Here is a 20,222-nt window from a genome sequence, read left to right as displayed (position 1 = left end):
ATTTTGTGTAACACATATCCATATATGCGATCTGTATCCTTTACAATTCTTCTGATATCTGTTTGAAGAAATTATTTTCTTAATAGCTAGTTGTGTAGAACCAGGGATGGTGAGTTCCTGGAGCGTGTTCACAGTCGCACCTCATGGTGAACAGACGCCGACCATACCGCCGCTTGCTCCCAGTTAGACGCAGCAGGGATTCTGGTTGTCATTTTGGCCGCCGGTGGTATTTCATTTTCCACCTACCCGGTTTATCTACCGAGTATTCTCCTGTCCGCGAACCGGAGACGCGCCGTTTTGTTGTGCTATCTCAACTGAGTCGCTTATGCTAATGCCTTCGCCTCTACTGTGAGCAGTGGTCTGTATTCTCTCATTCGCCATTCCCCGAATGAAAAATGCATGCAGCAGTGGAAGAACTAACTCCACTGCATCTTGTAATTGCTCTCTAGAATGAGATGATAATTAAATCAAGACCCTAAGCTGCCGACAGGCATTGATATACATCAAAGGGGACAGTTGAATACGTGCTAAGCTTCCGAAAGGGTCTTGATTTAATTATCATTTCATTCTGGAGAGCTGGATGGCCACCGGTGGTATCCGCTCTTTCGGACATTCGTATATGCTCTCTTTCTGTTGCATTATGGCAACTCTGAACAGTTTGGATACCGGGTACCTTTTGGGAAGAAATAATTGTTTTGTTCGTGATAGAGTCTTGTTCCATTAATTTCTGTAGCTGTCTGGTGGAAATCTACAATAATCCTAGTTCACAACCAGTTTATATCGAAACACAAGTTATTTTTGAAGAAATGTCAATCTTCCCCCTCCCCCCCCCCCAGTTCCAAACTCCTCGTCCATTTTCTTCTCCCATAACGACCGTTTTCCCCTTTTCGTGCTGTCCACTGCCATGGCACATGATGCTGCAGCCTCAGAAAAAGGAACAGAATTTAGTGCTTCTTTTTTTTTATTCGTCAGTCTCGTGACTGGTTTGATGCGGTCCTCCACGAATTCCTCACGCGTGCCAAACTCTTCATTGCTGGAGTACTACTTGCCCCCTGCGTCCTCAACAATTTATTGGATGCATTCCGATCTCTGACTTCCCCCACAGTTTTTTACCGCCCGCAGTTCCCTCAAATACCGTAGATGTCCCATCATGCTGCCCCTTCTTCTTATCAATGTGTTCAGAATTTTTGTAGACGTATAAATAAGAAACACACTTACAGAAGCTGACACGTCCACCGCCGCTTGTTTCTTGTGTCGCCTTTTTGTTTTAAGAGTTGGTGTGACGCAGACGCGGCACTCACCCAGTATGCCCACAGGACTCGCTGCTTCAGCCGCGAAAACACCTTCAGGAAGGCGGACCGCTTCTCCTCAGGCCAGTGAACACTTTGCACGTTAGAGCCCATACTGAAGTATATCGCCCCGTCTGTGGCCTCGTCCAGAAACTTTTGTATATCCTGCAGAAGAAGGAAAGCTATTTCAACAGGATATCTATATATTTTTCACAACTAATGGATAGGTACACGTTTATTTGTTGGACGATTTAATATTAACTGCACTCATACCCATGGTGCCGCGTTACAGGGCTATTACAAATGATTGAAGCGATTTCACAAATTCACTGTAGCTCCATTCATTGACATATGGTCACGACACACTACAGATACGTAGAAAAACTCATAAAGTTTTGTTCAGCTGAAGCCGCACTTCAGGTTTCTGCCGCCAGAGCACTCGAGAGCGCAGTGAGACAAAATGGCGACAGGAGCCGAGAAAGCGTATGTCGTGCTTGAAATGCACTCACATCAGTCAGTCATAACAGTGCAACGACACTTCAGGACGAATTTCAACAAAGATCCACCAACTGCTAACTCCATTCGGCGATGGTATGCGCAGTTTAAAGCTTCTGGATGCCTCTGTAAGGGGAAATCAACGGGTCGGCCTGCAGTGAGCGAAGAAACGGTTGAACGCGTGCGGGCAAGTTTCACTCGTAGCCCGCGGAAGTCGACGAATAAAGCAAGCAGGGAGCTAAACGTACCACAGCCGATGGTTTGGAAAATCTTACGGAAAAGGCTAAAGCAGAAGCCTTACCGTTTACAATTGTTACAAGCCCTGACACCCAATGACAAAGTCAAACGCTTTGAATTTTCGGCGCGGTTGCAACAGCTCATGGAAGAGGATGCGTTCAGCGCGAAACTTGTTTTCAGTGATGAAGCAACATTTTTTCTTAATGGTGAAGTGAACAGACACAATGTGCGAATCTGGGTGGTAGAGAATCCTCACGCATTCGTGCAGCAAATTCGCAATTCACCAAAAGTTAACGTGTTTTGTGCAAAGTTTACGGCCCCTTTTTCTTCTGTGAAAAAAACGTTACAGGACACGTGTATCTGGACATGCTGGAAAATTGGCTCATGCCACAACTGGAGACCGACAGCGCCGACTTCATCTTTCAACAGGATGGTGCTCCACCGCACTTTCATCATGATGTTCGGCATTTCTTAAACAGGAGATTGGAAAACCGATGGATCGGTCGTGATGGAGATCATGATCAGGAATTCATGTCATGGCCTCCACGATCTCCCGACTTAACCCCATGCGATTTCTTTCTGTGGGGTTATGTGAAAGATTCAGTGTTTAAACCTCCTCTACCAAGAAACGTGCCAGAACTGCAAGCTCGCATCAACGATGCTTTCGAACTCATTGATGGGGACATGCACCGCCGAGTGTGGGAGGAACTTGATTGTCGGCTTGATGTCTGCCGAATCACTGAAGGGGCACATATCGAACATTTGTGAATGCCTAAAAAAACTTTTTGAGTTTTTGTATGTGTGTGCAAAGCATTGTGAAAATATCTTAAATAATAAAGTTATTGTAGAGCTGTGAAATCGCTTCAATCATTTGTAATAACCCTGTATTTTTCACAACTAATGGATAGGTACACGTTTATTTGTTAGACGATTTAATATTAACTGCACTCATACCCGTGGTGCCGCGTTACATGTGATATACATGTCCGTCACATCTGTAGAGGACAAGGGGTTATTTTTAGGAAATACGGTGCGAAATTGCGATTTAGTGTGTTTCAGTGCGCGATGCGCCAGCCTCACGGCAGACGGCGGACGAAGGCTGGCCGCCGCGTTATGCAGGTGACACAGTTTAGCAACGAGCGTCGGTACGTGTGTACGTGTGCGGCAGCTATCAACAGCCAGAACGCATGCTTAGCAGAATTACGCAGGCTCGGACTGTGTGTGGCGCGGTTGCGTTAGCCAACTCATCGAGAAGGTTCTAATAAACACGGCGCCACGTAACCGGCGGATTCAGCAGCGGTCTGCACTATTTAAGGGCATCAGAGGTGGTCGTCGGCATCGGTTGGGCCGATTGGATGTTTCGTCGCTGTTACGTCGTCGTCATCACTGACGCCGTCTCCGAGGACCGGCCGGCGAAGGGCGTTGCCCGCTACCGCACCGGCGACTCCCGGCGTCGTCACGAGCTGCAGCGTCTGCAGGAGGTGTGCAGGGCCGGGTCTCGTGCCGCTGTCCTCCTACCTCCTGCACAGCCGCTGACCGAGCGCGGCGTCGCGTTCTCCGGGCTGCGAGCATCAGCACGTCTCCACCACGACACGAGCGGTGGGGCTGAGCTACCGGAAAACGTATTGTGAGAACCGACAATAAAGAGGAAGATCGCTAAAAACAGCCACCTTCTTCTGCCCAGCCACGCCCTACAACCCTGACCACGCCACCTACTCCAGTCATCCTATTACACATCAGTTGAGTTCTACTGCCAGTGGGGTGGGCAACTATGAACACAGACAACACACATTCAAAGATGGTTGAGGGTGGCAAGGTTAGTTCGCTGAAATATCGAAACTCATCCAGAACTAACTGTCAGTGTCATTAAGGGATTGTTTAGTGTTTCTTTCTTTGATAACTTAACGGCGGCTACAATTTTGCTTCAGTTGCTGTATTTAATATGATATTCCTGCAGCCTGAATCAGTATAGGCATTGCGGTCACAGCCGAGAGCTCTTTACTAGAAGCCTCAGGAAGGAGTGCGAGGAGGAACCGAAAGACATAATCACTTGCACAGTGATGTCGTGTGTAATGCATCAGCGACGTATTGTTGACGGATTGTTTACACTTCAAGCACATATAGCAGCCGTATAAACGCAATGTATACGAAATATAGCAGAAGATATTCTGATATTGGAAGCTTCATACATTTCTTTCGTCCATTCCACACTACCATTACTTACACTGCTAGCCATTAAAATTGCTACACCAAGAAGAAATGCAGATGATAAACGGGTATTCATTGGACAAATATACTATACTAGAACTGACATGTGATTACATTTTCACACAATTTGGGTGCATAGATCCTGAGAAATCAGTACCCAGAACAACAACCTCTGGCCGTAATAACGGTCTTGATACGCCTGGGGATTGAGTCAAACATACCTTGGACGGTGTGTACATGTACAGCTACCCATGCAGCTTCAACACGATACCACAGTTCATCAAGAGTAGTGACTGGCGTATTGTGACGAGCAAGTTGTTCGGCCACCATTGACCAGACCTTGCAGCACTCGAACAATACAGGACTTGCAACATGCGGTCGTGCATTATCCTGCCGAAATGTAGGGTTTTGCAGGGATCGAATGAAGGGTAGTGCCACGGGTCGTAACACATCTGAAATGTAATGTCCACTGTTCAAAGTCCCGTCAATGCGAACAAGAGGTGACCGAGATGTGTAACCACTGGCACCCCCATACTATCACGCCGTGTCGATACGCCAGTATGGCGATGACGAATACACGCTTCCAATATGAGTTCACCACGATGTCGCCAAACACGGATGCGACCATCATTATGCTGTAAACAGAACTTGAATTCATCCGAAAAAATGACGTTTTGCCATTCGTGCCCCCAGGTTCGTCGTTGAGTACACCATCGCAAGCGCTCCTGTCTGTGATGCAGCGTCAAGGGTAACCGCTGCCACGGTCTCCAAGATGATAGTCCATGCTGCTGCAAACGTCGTCGAAATGTTCGTGCAGATGGTTGTTCTCTTGCAAACGTCCCCATCTGTTGACTCAGGGATCGAGACGTGGCCCCTCGATCCGTTACAGCCATGCGGATAAGATGCCTGTCATCTCGACTGCTAGTGATAAGAGGCCGTTGGGACCCAGCACGGCGTTCCGTATCACCCTCCTGAACTCACCGATTCCATATTCTACTAACAGTCATTGGATCTCGACCATCGCGAGCAGCAATGTCGCGATACGATAAACCGCAGTCGCGATAGGCTACAATCCGACCTTTATCAAAGTCGGAAATGTGATGGTACGCATTTCTCCTCCTTACTCGAGGCATCACAACGACGTTTCACCAGGCAACGCCGGTCAACTGCTGTTTGTGTATGAGAAATCGGTTGGAAACTTTCCTGATGTCAGCACATTGTAGGTGTCACCACCGGCGCCAACCTTGTGCGAATACTCTGAAAAGCTAATCATTTGCATATCACAGCATCTTCATCCTGTATGTTAAATTTCGCGTCTGTAGCACGTCATCTTCGTGGTGTAGCAATTTTAATGACCAGTAGCGTAAAAATAGATTGATTTTCTACATTTGCAGCAAAAATTGAACCAGGTTTTTGCTTGGTTGCGTCTTCAGTACAGTAATTTGGTTACTTCCCGGATAAACGCTTACTCGCTTTCCACCTGAAAAATGTGATTTCTGTGTTTACATTCGTTATTACTGCTTGCTACGAAGACGTCCTTTTCATTGTTTTTCGTTTGCCACCCTTCAGCAGGACAGGTAAATTTGCTTCTGCATGAAAGCGAGCCTTCGTATTGCCGTGTACTGTGGTAAATTTTCTGTGAACACTTTTCTCTACCTCAGCTGTCAGTAGTTTAGCGCCAGAGGTTTACAGTGTGTCGCTGAATAGAACATTTCAAGTCAAAAACTTTGGAAGCGGTTGAATCATTTCAGACCCTGTATTTTATACATGTTTCTGTGTTTTTTGATACAAGGAATCAACATAAAGTGGGATAGTGTATGTTGATACAACGCCCTGTGTAAATCAAGTTTCAAATGGATAGGTAGTCCTTCTGATCTCTCGAAAGAGAGAATGGGCTATTTGTGATATGTAGACATGACGTCTTCGCTGTTCCTGTACGACGTCATACTAGCCTAACAGATGGCGATTTTGCCCCAGAAGATGACAATTCTTGAGTGGAGCGCTCCCCTTGGTATTTGTGACCACCATCACTAACACTCTCACACACATCAACATCGATTCGATCTACTTCAAGTAAGTTAGACCATACACTGAGTGCTTTGAATTCTTTTCCACGATCTTATATTTTATCATATCTTAATGTTCTACACTAAGTTTTGCAACACCTGACCGATAATTTATTATTTTTATTCTCGCTTTGACTTGTAGAAACGTATATTATTACTTTTGTGCTTTCAAATGTTTTATTAATTCTACTGGAGGAATGATGTTAAATTATAGGCTCCTTTTGTAAGATTCCATTACACGACATTACATTACATTACATTACGACTTCTTCCATAGATCATGAATACATTTCATAATGCTGTGGTACGTGTCAGTTTAACACAAGGTTTCTTTACAAAATGTCATAAATTTTTTAATTTTTAATTTCTTTATTTTCTTAAATTATTTTTTTTTTAACTATTACTACTCCATACCTAAAAATACATCTATTGAGTAGAAGGAGTTGTCATTCAGGAATTCTTTTAATCTGTTTTTAAATGTTGGTTGGCTATCGGTCAGACATTTAGTGCTGTTGGGCAAATGACCAAAGATTTTTGTGGCAGCACAATTCACCCCATTCTGTATCAAAGTCAGATTTAGCCCAGAATAGTGAAGATCATCCTTTCTTCTAGTGTTGTAGCTGTGCACTTCGCTGTTATTTTTGAATTGGTATTGATTATTAATAAAAAATTTCATAAGTATATATATACATATGTTTTGAAGGTACTGTGAATATCTTGAGATCCTTAAATAAATGTCTGCAAGGTGACTGGGTGGGCTCCAGCTATTGTTGTGATTATAAGATTTTGTACAATGAATACTTTTTCTCTTAATGATGAGTTACACCAAAATATGATGTCATATGAAGGCAGTGAATGAAAATAGGCGCAGTAGATTAATTTATTGGTATGTTTATCACCAAAATTTGCAATAAACCTAAGAGCATAAGTAGATGAACCTAACCAGTTCAGAATATCATCAGTGGGTTTCATCCAATTCAATTTCTCATCAGTAGATACAGCCAGGTATTTTGGATATTCTGCCATAGCAACAGACTTCTTTTCCAAGTCTATATTTATCAATGTTGTTATCTCATTTATTGTCAGAATTGAATATACTGTGTTTTCTCAAAATTTAGTGAAAGTCCATTTGCAGAAAACCACTCAACAATTTTCTAAATGGCACTATTTACAACTTCCTCATCCGATTCTTGTTTGTTGGGTGTGAATACTATGCTTGTATAATCAGCAAAAAGAACTAGCTTTGTATCTTCATGAATATAGAGTGGCAAGTCATTATTATACACAAAGAACAGTAAGGGACCCAAGACTGAATCCTGTGGGACACCATTCTTGATACCTCCCCAATTAGAGGACACTGCTGAGTTTTGCAGATTATCGATACTATTAAATTCAAACTTCTGCATTGTACCAATTAAATATCAATTAAACCATTTGTGCACTGTCCCACCCATAACACAATATGTAAGCTTATCTAGAAGAATTTCATTATTCACACAGTCAAAAGCCTTTGAGAAATCACAAAATATCCCAATGGGTGATATTCAGTTATTGAAAGCCTTTAATATTTGATCAGTGAATGCATAAATAGCATTTTCTGTTGAACAGCCTTTCTGAAAACCAAATTGACATTATGTTAGTACTTCATTTTTACAAATATGTGATACTGCTCTGGAGTACATCACTGTTTCAAGAATTTTGGATAAAGCTGTCTGCAGTGAGATTGGGTCGTAGTTGTCAGCCTCAGACCTATCCCCTTTTTTATGCAATGGTTTAACGACAGCGTATTTCAGTCTATCTGAAAAAAATGTGCTGTTTCAGTAGGCTACTATGTATGTGGCTGAGAATCATACTTACCTGTTAGGAACAAGCTTTTAGTACTCTTTTGGAAATGCCAACAACTACATTTGAGCTTTTATTTTTGAGTGAATTTACTATTTTCCAAATTTAAGAGGAGAGGTGGGTTGAATTTCAGTTTTGTCAATTTGCATAGGTATTGTTTCTTCGATATACTGCATTGCATTTTCTAATGAATAGCTGGATTCTATTTTCTCTGCAATACTTAAAAATGGCTATTAAAAATGTTTTCTACTTCTGACTTCTTGTTAACATGCTTTTCATTGAGTTTGATATAAATACAGTCTTCCTGTGCTCTCAGTTGCCCCGTTCCCCTTTTAACAGTATTCCAAACTGCTTTAATTTTATTAGCAGAGGTGCTAATATTACACATAATGCACTTACTTCTGAACTTTTTAAATATATTTTCTTAACGCAGTGCAGTAGTTTTTATAATGGTTAAATGTTTCTGGATCATTACCCCCAGCTGCAAGACACATTTCCCTTTTCTGTTTACAAGATATTTTTATCCCTTTTTGAGACATACCTTTTTAGGTGGTTTCTTACAATTATGTTTCACTGTTTTCTTAGGGATAGCGTTTCCAGATATACACACATAGGTATCATGAAACAGGTTAAATTTTAAATTAGCATGAGATTCCCTATACACCTCATCGCAGGTAACTGTTGCAAGCGTTCGCTACAATTTTCATTAGTTAAATCGTTCACTGAATGCACGATTGTGGAGGATTGTTTTGTATTACTACATGGAGCAATGTCAGGACAGTAACTAGTGTAATTATCTGTGCATCATGGTCAGACAGACCATTCTTAACAGGAGAAGATTTTATTTGATTAAATGCATTTTGGTCTGTGAAAACATTATCTATCATTGTGCTTCTTTCCTGTACCACACGAGTAGGAAAATCAATAACTGACGTCAAACTGAAAGACCCAAGCAATACTTCAAGATAAAGCTTTCTATCAGACTCTTTCAGCAAATCTACTCTGAAATCCCCACAGAAATGGTTCAAATGGCTCTGAGCACTATGGGACTTAATTTCTGAGGTCACCAGTCCCCTAGAACTTAGAACTACTTAAACCTAACTAACCTAAGGACATCACACACACCCATGCTCGAGGCAGGATTCGAACCTGCGACCGCAGCGGTCCCGCGGTTCCAGACTGTAGCGCCAAGAACCGCTCGACTATGAAAGGCGAAATCCCCACAAACAATAATTAGCTTTCTTCTGTCTGACAGATAGCACAAGAAAAAATACATTTTTTTTCAAAAGTAGTTGATAATTTCCCACATGGGACCTATACATGACAACAATTATAAAAGTACCATTATTTACTTTAAGCTCACATGCACTTGCTTCTGTATGTTGCTCTACACAAAATTTTTTAGTTTCTAAATTTTTCATGCTCTGACAGATTTCAAGATATATGGCAACTCCCCCTCTCTCCATAGTGTCTCCTCTTACATGTGCTGAAAGCTTACATCCACCTACATTTACCATTCCCATATCTGTGACTATATGATGTTCAGAGAGGCGTAGTAGATCTATTCCACCCTAAATGTTCTAAACAAACAAGAAGCTCATCTACTTTGTTTTTTAATCTCCTGATAATTTTATGTAATATACTAACATTATTTTTCATTGTGCTTTAATGAGAATCTTGTAACATACTAACATTATTTTTCTGTATTTTTACGAGAATCTTGTGGTATTTTAACATCTCTAGCACCTGTCTGTCTGAGCTTCTCATTAAGCTTAATTTCACTCTATGTTGAATCACTGGACACTGATCTTAGACTGAAGAAGAGGTACTCCCATGAGTTTCAGTGCCCCTCCTTAAAGGTTTTGCTATCATTCCGGCCAGTTTAAATTTCCCTTAGATGCAGGCCATGTCTTGTCAAGTCCCACCTACCAAACCATCAACAGGAACCAAACACCGCAGCCATCTGAAGCAGCTGATGTAGCTCCACATTGACCCTCCTAACAGAGGTGTTCAGTTGAGACCGATGTTAATGTGATGTGTTAATGTGATAATTTCGAACGTATCTTTTTCGCCCATGAAGTTGACTTGTATTTTGATATACTAACAAATACGTGGAACGCCAGAATATGTATTTAATAAGCAAGGTCTTAATTGATAAGCACGTAATGGAGTTTGATGAATAGTTCTGACGTTGGTTTTTGGCTACTTTTCGTGCTAAATACGTATAAAGTGAGGTCGCATAACCCAACATTTTGGATTAGGAACGCACTTGTTAATGTTGCGCTTCCACGCGATCAGGCCACATCAATGTGGAAAACATTAGGGTTGAAAAAGCACCAGTACCATTTGCCGCTTCGGATCACACTCAAATGTCGTTAACTGGATTTGAAAGGGGGACAAAAGTTGCGGTGCCCTCCAGAAGGGTGCGGTCACGTCGAGTGCGGATGCACCCCCACAGTGTCATTAGAGAAGGGCTGAAACGTCCGAGGGAGTCAGCGCTGTCAAAGTTTGTCAATAACGTCTTCTTGTAGCTCAACACACTGCGACCTGTCGTTTTAGAAGGCGAAATGTCTGGGAATCAACATCCCCAGGGGAAAGGGATCGTTTCATTGTCGCCATTTATGCCGCGCACTCAGGCGTTTTCGAGTCTATTCTGAGCGTCTGTGTGTCTGAAATGTTTCCCTGGGCCAGCCATAAGGAAAAAGTAACTTCAACGCTGGGCGCTGAGGCTCTGACCTCCATTGCAGAGGCGTCAAAAGAAGGGGTGAAATGTGGGTAAGAGGGGGCTGTGACGACCTTCCCACTGTGGGAAACGTTCACAGTGGCTTTGGGCATAATTGTGGCGAAATTTGGTGCCGGTGTGACATCATTAACCCACCTTACAGCTCAAGTGAACTTCCGAGTTGTGCCCCCTTTTTTTTCTTTCCAAACAAATGCGTCGCAGTGAGAGACAACTGCAATGTTTCGTAAAAGTGATGTTTTAATTTCGCTGGGCAGTGAACAGAAGGCTGCTGCCTTCTTGCCCCATACCGCCTCGGCCACGGGAGTCTGGATCGTCGCCGTGCAGTCAGCGACTCGCCTTTCTGCTCTGTGTGTGTGTGTGTGTGTGTGTGTGTGTGTGTGAGGGCGCACCGAGAAGTGGTGCCCCGATTCTTCTGTGGACTTCCGAGCTGTGGCCTCTTTTTTTCGCACGTGTCGTCACCTTGCTGTTTGAAGCGTCACAGAGCCCGAGGGTGACGTCACAGGACGTCACGCTTATGCGCTATTACAAAGGAAAGTTGTAGGCGCTTTTGAGCCAAATTTCAGACTTAAGTTTCCTAGTGGGAGGCAAGTACGGGATACCGAAAAAGTGGTGTTTTAATTCTGTTGCGTAGTGTATCATGTCATCAAGTTTTGGAGCGTGGTTGATACGACGAGTGTGTCTTGCTAACAATGTGAACGCTCGGGAGCCATCGTAATCAGGAAACAAGTGAAGTATCACCGTGCAGCTGTGACTTTTCTTTATTCTTTGTACAAGTTCTCCGTGGGTCACCATGAACACGAATCAGCCGCTCAAAGCTCGCTTTACCATACACGGCGCAACAGCTGTATCGTCTACCAAGTTGGAGTCTTATGGTCTGTCTTTGCTAGCGGAACGTATTTATTGCATTTCTTGTATGAATTTTTTCTTCTACAGTCATATACTTTCTGTGGTTTTTGTTACCCGTTTGAAAACGAGCTACATTACATTCGCGGCAGTATTTGATATTGAATACTTTAAAACGCCTAACGAAATTGACTCATTTGACGACGAGGTTAGTTTACGGACCAATACATTCCACATTCTGTAATTTTCAGTGCGATAGGGTCCGCAGCTGCGATGAATTTTTTGAAAGATTTCTTGCAGCCTTCAGCTACCATTCTCTTTATTTCCTGCACGATTGTACAATTCCGGCCTTACGCCATTTTCAAGTATTTCATGGTTCATCTTGTAGTGGCACATTATGTCACATACGTCGTTGCTCCTATGACATCATGTTATGCTCATAAAATAAATCCGAGGTGTTGGCGCTACTTTAGGAGCACGGTACTTTCGAGCAGTGGTTGCAAAGCTAAAATAGCGTGAGCACCTCGGATTTATTTTATGAACATAACATGACATCATAGGAGCAACGACGTATATGACATAATCTGCCACTAAAAATCATCCATAAAATACTTGAAAATTGGCGAAGGCCGAAATTGTACAATCGTGCAGGAAATAAACAGAATGGCAGCTGAAGGCTTCCAGAAATCTTTTAAAAAAATCCACCTTCTCCCTTAAGATACAGACGAAGACGAATTAGGCACACAAACCGTTGTCGAAAACGAGCAAAGGACTCTGTTAAAAAAAAATACCGTAGCTAAAAGGGTGGAGTTTCCTCATGTTAATCAAAGTATACTTTCGCAAGAATTTTACTGTTTGAGAATTTCTTTTTGCCATGTGCACCAGTTTAAATAAGCATACAGATTTTTAATAATGAGAAAGACATCCCGTAAGTGAAATCAAATGATCTACGTAGAACTGTTCCGTGTGTGAAGCAAGTAAATGCGTATGGACTCAGAGGTATTACAATAAGAAGGATTTAAGCCAGAAGGAGTGACGGAGGGAACTCATTTTAATGAGGTATTGTAAGAGAAAGCTAATCAACACAGAATGTATACAATGGCTAAAATTATAAAAATTCATGAAACAACATATCCAGATTCGTTAAGCTACTGTCATCAGGGCTTACCTGGGGCAGCTTCTTTGGTTGCCTGACATGCAGTCCACCAACTTCCACCATGCTCGGTACAAGTGGCCGAGGACATCCGTGGCTGAAGTGATAATTAACCAGCAGAAGCGACGTCTGTCTCTCGATTTCGGACAGTGAAGGTAGTAATGGATCCTTCAGATACGTCTGTAAAATTGAATCCAGCCTCGGCAGATACACTAACTGTCGGGCGATTTTTCCTACTATCCCAACAAGTGTATTCTGAAGTCTCTCGAGAAAACTCATGTGCGTGCCTAACTCGAGGAATGGATTCGGCACGTAAGAATACGGGGTCGGATTTCCCACCATGTCGGCCATCCAGTCCGTTCCCCCGAAGGTAGACAGAACGATCACAGGTGCTTTCAGACCATGAGCGTATCCGTGTAGGCATTCTGTGAAGATATTCTCCAAAACAATGACGTCAAATTTTTTGCCCGACTTGCGCAAATTCTGTACATTTTCGTCTTTCAGAAATCCGTGACACGTTTTTTCAGCAAATTCTAAGAACTGTTTCATCAAGTCCAAGACTCCCGTCGCCGCCTCTTCGAATACGTTGAGATCGCCTGAAAAGAAAAAGACACAGTGAGCTGAAGTGCGTCGCTTGTGCAACCAGGCGAGACGTCTAGTTTGAAAAACGACCAAGTGCTCCGTTGTTAAAACTCTAATTCCTTACAAGTAGTGGGCTCTACTCATACTCCCTGCAAGTTCACTTTGATACACTACTGGCCATTAAAATTGCTACAACACGAAGATGGCGTGCTACAGACGCGAAATTTAACCGACAGGACGAAGATGCTGTGATATGCAAATCATTAGCTTTTCAGAGCATTCACACAAGGTTGGCGCCGGTGGAGACACCTACAACGTGCTGACATGAGGAAAGTTTCCAACCGATTTCTCAAACACAAACAGCAGTTGACCGACGTTGCCTGGTGTAACGTTGTTGTGATACCTCGTATAAGGAGGAGAAATGCGTACCATCACGTTTGCGACTTTGATAAAGGTCGGGTTGTAGCCAGAGGTGTACAAATTCCGCTTGCAGCCTGCTTGCCCCTAGCACCTCTGCAACCATTCATGCAGGTCAGCCTGCCGCGACGTAAACACAAGAGTGCGCGTGTACTGAGGCATAGTGGGCAATGCGGGCGATACGGGCTCCCGCAAGCCCGGGCTACCTGGGTTCCCGCAAGCCTGCCAAGCTTCACGGGACCCGCTCAGCTTGCTGCGCCTGACAGCAGGTTGCGCTGTCAAGCTACCGTGACTAGAGTAGCCAGGTAGTTAGCCTGCAGTTCATTTATCGCAACGGTGGAGGCAGCACAATGAATAGGTCGAACTTTAGTGAGATTGAAAAAAAATTGACAACTGGCGAATACATGCTGATAACGAAACAGAGCACAAGTGCCGCATGGGAAACGTTTTCGTGTGTTTATGAGGCCGCTTCAAATAAATCGGTAGGTGTGTCTCAGTGCAAACTATGTAAAAAGCTCTTAAGTACTTATTCGGGAACCTCGAGTATGTTACGACATGTGTGCAAATTTGACAAGCAGTTCCCTCACTCCGTAAATATCTTGAAAGAGGACAAAGATTTAGTGGCCGAAAAGTGCGTCGAAATGTGTGCTACGGACCTGAGACCATTTAGCAGTATAGAGGGAGAAGGATTTCTTAATTTAGGGCAGACACTGATCGACATAGGTAAAAAAGGTGGCTCTGTTGATATTAAAAATGTTATGCCTTCCCGAGTGACAGTAGCTAGGAAAGTTCAAACCTTAGCTGATAAAGTGCGCAGCAAAATGCTCCCAGATATAGTGCATGCGATTCGTTCTGGTATGTGTGCCAGTACAATTGATCTATGGACAGACAATTACAAAGGGTTGCATTACATGTCCGTGACAATGCATTACATAAATTCAGACTGGCGTTTGAATAAATATGTACTGATGTGCTCTGCGTTTCCTGACTGCCCAAAAACTGGCTCGAATATTCGAAACGAGTTGGAAGATGGCTTAGAAACTATGGGTGTTTCTCGTGAAGACATTGCCAAAATTACGTTTGTCACAGACCAGGGCAGTAACGTTGTCAAAGCTCTCGAAGTATATCAGCGTCTTCCATGCATGGCTCATAGTATATACACAGTCTTGAAACATGTTCTGAGCGAACAGTTTTTGAAAGAAAATGTTCCAAATATATTAGCCATTCTTAATACAGTGCGGGCTACGGTTTCGTACTTCAAGAGAAGAGGTCTCTGTGTGAGACTGAACTCATCTTTAAAGCAGTGGGCCGGCCGAAGTGGCCGTGCGGTTAAAGGCGCTGCAGTCTGGAACCGCAAGACCGCTACGGTCGCAGGTTCGAATCCTGCCTCGGGCATGGATGTTTGTGATGTCCTTAGGTTAGTTAGGTTTAACTAGTTCTAAGTTCTAGGGGACTAATGACCTCAGCAGTTGAGTCCCATAGTGCTCAGAGCCATTTGAACCATTTTTAAAGCAGTGGGTTTCAACTCGTTGGAATAGTTATTTTGACATGCTTGTATCAGTCCATTCTCAGATTGATTCAGTGAAGGCTGTTTTACATAATGAAGGTGCCTCTGATAAAATGCTGGGTTATGACCACCATATAACTGGCCAGCTTATAGAATTTCTTAGGCCGTTTAAAGAAGTCACAGTTGATCTAGAGAGTGACAAGGATCCAACCCTACATTTAGTTCTACCGTGGTTTTATGCCTTAAAAACTCACTGTACCGTACGGGATAACGATGAAGAGGTTTGTAATTTTATTCCATCTGAATATTATAGAACCACTTGTGAAATATGTGTGTTGAGAAAATGTATTTTCAGGACATGAAACCTTTGAAACAAGCTGCTGATGCCTTCCTAGAACAGAAAATGTGCGTTAGTATGTTGCATAAAATTGCAACGTTTATGGTGGCTAACTACCGCACATTAAGAAAGTTAACCGAGGATGAAAAAATTGAAGTTTACCAAGCAGCACGACAGATGTGTGCTGAAGGTAAGCTCCTAAGATAATGCATATATTCTTCATCTACATGTACATGGTTACTCTACAAGACACACGCAAGTGCTTAGTTGAGGGTTCATCAAACCACTTTCAACTTATTTGTCTCCTTTTCTCGAATTTCGCGCGGGATAGAACAGCTACAGCTTTCCGTCTGAGCGCTGCTTTTTTGTATTTTATTCTGATGATCATTTCTTCCAATGTATATGGGACTCAACAATATCTCTTCGAATTCGGAGGTGTAAGTTGGTAATCGAAATTTCATATATAGATCGCGCCACGTCATAAAACGCCATTGTTGTAATGATTACCACCCCAACTCTTGTGTAATTTCCGCGACACTCTTTCCCCTGTTTTACGATAATATCAAACCAGCTGCCCTTATTTAGACTCTTTCGACCCCTTCCGTCAATAGTAAGGCTCTCCAACTTCGTAGCAATGCTCCAAAAGAGTGTTTTGTCATTAAAACGCCTACAGTATTTTCTGTGTGTCCATTCCTATTTAAGTAGGTCGTAATTGTAATCAGAGGTATTAAGTAGAATCTACAGCCTTTAGATTTGACTGGTTGATCTTGTAAACGAAGTTTAACGGACTTAGTTTAGTACACACAGGGATAAACTCGCTCTTGTCATTATTTATTGCCAACTGCTAATTTTCACACCAAAAATATATACCTTATTTAAATCGTCCTGCAGTTAGTTTTGATCTTCTGGTGACTTTACAGGACGATAAATGATAGCATCATCTAAAACCTATTATAATTTCAACTATGTGTAGTACGATCTTCACATTATTCTGCAAATATTAATTGGAACCTGTACAGTTTCAGTACAAGTGCCCAATCACAGCAACCAAGAAACAAATCCAGGGCCGTACAAAATGGCGAAATTTGAGGACTGGGCAGAAGAGCCTCCTCTCCTACATGATGAAGTCAGCAGATACTTGCAAGAACACTGTGTGAACGAGGGAGATATTCTACAGTGGTGGAAAAATAATTCCCAACGACTTCCTCGACTTGCGTGTGTGGCAAGAAAAATATTAAATATACCAGCCACTAGTGCGTCTAGTGAGAGAATTTTTAGTTGCGCTGGAAACCTAATTAGCGAAAAACGATCACATCTTAATGCAGACAGACTTAACGATCTCGTCATAATTAATTCAAACACTAATCAGCAGACACATTGAAAATACAGTAGAACATTAAACGGGAAACTATGAGTTTGAGCGCAAATTTACTAATTAAGAGTGCAGATTTCTTTCTTGTGCTTTCTGGGCGTCAATTTCTGAGATAGAAATTTTGTAATGCATACAGTTCATTTTTATTTTAGACTAAACTTTTTGATTTCAATCCTCCCAAGTGACATTAATTATTGTTTGTAAACCATTTTCTGTTACTTGGGTTTGCAAAAGTAGCCAAATATTTTTAGGAGTATCTGGTTTGGCCTAAATAATACTTTCAGGGGAACTGAAGGAAAATTTGTAAAGATTTTATGTTGAAAAGTGTTCTGCAAAATAAAATATTCATTTGTGGAGTAAGGCAATACACATTATGACTTTAAATTACAATTTATTTTGTTGAGTTCCACACACATTGCAAAATGTAATTTTATTCTTGTATTTCTATATTAAGGGGAATCCCACATGCAGAGTCAATATGCTGAAGACCTAGACACTACAAATACTCCTAAAATGAAGAGCGTCTTTCTCCATGAGTGTATTGTAGTAGGAATATAATGGAAACTCTGAGCCACTCTCCACAGCTTCTATATCTGCGTCATGAGGATTCAGACTCGTCGTTTAGGTCTGTGTTATGAGGGACTACAGTCGTCGTTTAGATTTGCATCATGCAAGTAAACACTCCTCGTCTTAGTCTGCATCATGATGGTCCGAAATATGGTCCCTCATGATGCAGACCTATACTACAAGTGTGGACTCTCATGACGCAATCGTAGGAGCCGCGAAAAATGGCTCAGGGTCGCCATTGTATTCCCAGTACTATAGTTTTTAGACGAACTGGATACAAAACAAGTCCTTCGATTTTGCTAAAATGCATTTTGGCAATTTAGAATGATTTTGCCAACTTCGAATGAATTCACAGAGCCAGTAAAATACATCCTGGAAACGTAGTTAAATATTTATATAATTGGTGTCATACTTGGCTGAGACATACTAAAGTTAAAGAATCTAGACTTCCAAAATTTTAATTTGGTTCTCATTGCAGTACAGTGGTTAATAGGGGCGTAGATAATTTATTCTTCTGGGGAGGTGACCAATCTTCTTTTTGGGGGGTGGAGGTTCACTTCTTTAGTACAAATATCCATCCGTTTCGGTGTTGAAAAGTGCAGCACAGACTGCATTGCGTTGCCTGGGCATTTATTTATTCCATACTCTCGTAGTCCATCTTCCCTCCCGTATTTTCTCTCTATCCATTTAGTCCTCTCCCACTATCTCTTTGATCACCTCCCCCCCCCCTCCCCATCCCTTCGCCGGCCGAAGTCGCCAAGCAGTTCTAGGCGCTACAGTCTGGAACCGCGCGACCGCTACGGTTGCAGGTTCGAATCCTGCCTCGGGCATGGATGTGTGTGATGTCCTTAGGTTAGTTAGGTTTAAGTAGTTCTAAGTTCTAGGGGACTGATGACCTTAGAAGTTAAGTCCCATATTGCTCAGGGCCATTTGAACCATTTTTGAACCCATCCCTTGGCCCATCTCCCTTCCACCCTCTATCCATCTCCTCGTCCTCTCTCTGTTGGATTCCGCCACCTCAGTTCATCTCCTCTTCACCTATCAATGAAAACTCATATATATCTGTCAACTTTTGTGGTGATCAGTGAATCAATGTCAAAGTTTATTGCTAGGTAGCATTTATTGTAATACTTTTTGATATGCAGCATTGATAGTTTTGTTTTCTGGTGCGTAAACAAATGAAGTTGAAGGTGTCCCGACAGGGGAATATGCGACATACAAATAGCCATGTGAAAAACATGATTTTCAAGATTGATGCCACAAAAATATAACAACTGCCCTTGCGATTTATCTATCGACATGGCAAATGTAAGCTGCACTGGAAATTATAACCGTTTAAAGTCGAATGGCATGTCGGTCGGAATCTTAGTGATACTGGAATCAAACTGTCCTCACCTTTGTACTTTCCTTTTAAAATTGTGGCTTCGATTACGTTGTTCCTTAACTTCTTCCCCGCAAGCCGGGTGCCATTACAAAGACGTGGCTGGGTTACCTTTCGCAACATGAATGCCGATCCGACTTAATTACAGACTGGGAGGAGGTAATCCGGGGAAATGCAGCGAATTTAAAAATTCCGTAGGATAGTTGACTACATCATCTTGGTTAGTAACGGAATAAACCGACTTGTATGTCAGCAATTCGCCAGGTGTTATATTTTGAACCTGAAAATTCATATCGTTAACATCAAGGTTTCTTGCAGCCAATATAACACGTTCACTCAACCAAAAATGGTTTGCAACTGTTAAACGACATTTGCTGTGCGCAAATTGTCCAACACGATGACTGTGAATGTGTCAGACAGCTCTCAAATTTCAAGAAGATCATAGACATTTCGTTTAAAAGAAATATATATATATATATATATATATATATATATATACTCATAGACAAATACATATATATACATATACACATACACATACATATATACATATATATATCCATATATACATATATATATATATACATAAATATATACATATATACGTATATACATATATATATATATATATATATATATATATATATATATATATATATATACATATACATATACATGCACATGTAAACATTCAAAAACCTTCTCCATGGAAACATGCGTACATAGTGAACTTTCATGGTAGCCCGCAAACGATGTCAAAATCTTTTGTGAGGTACTCTCTTCAATGTACTGTCCGAAATATTATGTAGACAGTGATGTTCCTCTTGATGGTCAAGTGTGCAAAATTTCTTCAAGATCGGAATAAAATTGTAGGTTGGTGTAGAAGTGTGTAAGTAAAGTATCCTACGCCATGCACCATTCAGAATTTTAAGCAGACAGCGCCCTTCATCCTGCTTTGAATATAAAGTGTGCCAAATTTCATCAAGATCGGAATAAATACGTACAATTTGTCGAATTCCGTTATGTAAAGGAACCTCTGCCATGCACCATATGAAATTTTATGTAGACTGTGACCTTCCTCTTGGTTTCAAGGTATAGTGGGCAAAATTTCATCAAGATTGTATGCAATACAAACACACGGACACAATGAAAACGCACTTTCAGTTTTTGTCAAATTTTCCAA

General features: G+C 41.9%; 1 protein-coding gene across 2 annotated transcripts in view; it reads right to left on the bottom strand.

The window, feature by feature from the left end:
* Positions 1–20,222, bottom strand: part of LOC126419841 (UDP-glycosyltransferase UGT5-like) — an 81,763-nt gene that overhangs the window by 17,855 nt on the left and 43,686 nt on the right. Inside the window, exons 3-4 of one of the 2 annotated variants that reach the window (XR_007576006.1) lie at positions 12,892–13,472; positions 1,302–1,454 (exon numbers count right to left, since the gene is read on the bottom strand). The exons of the other annotated variant lie outside the window; for it this stretch is intronic. The gene's annotated coding sequence lies outside the window, so the exon portion shown is untranslated. The remainder of the gene's footprint in view (positions 1–1,301; positions 1,455–12,891; positions 13,473–20,222) is intronic. 2 annotated transcript variants of the gene reach the window in all.

This window comes from Schistocerca serialis, chromosome 9 (genome assembly GCF_023864345.2).
Source record: "Schistocerca serialis cubense isolate TAMUIC-IGC-003099 chromosome 9, iqSchSeri2.2, whole genome shotgun sequence".
NCBI lineage: Eukaryota > Metazoa > Arthropoda > Insecta > Orthoptera > Acrididae > Schistocerca > Schistocerca serialis.
The sequence above is the reverse complement of the archived record's forward strand: the minus strand, read 5'-3'. Positions and strand labels throughout refer to the sequence as shown.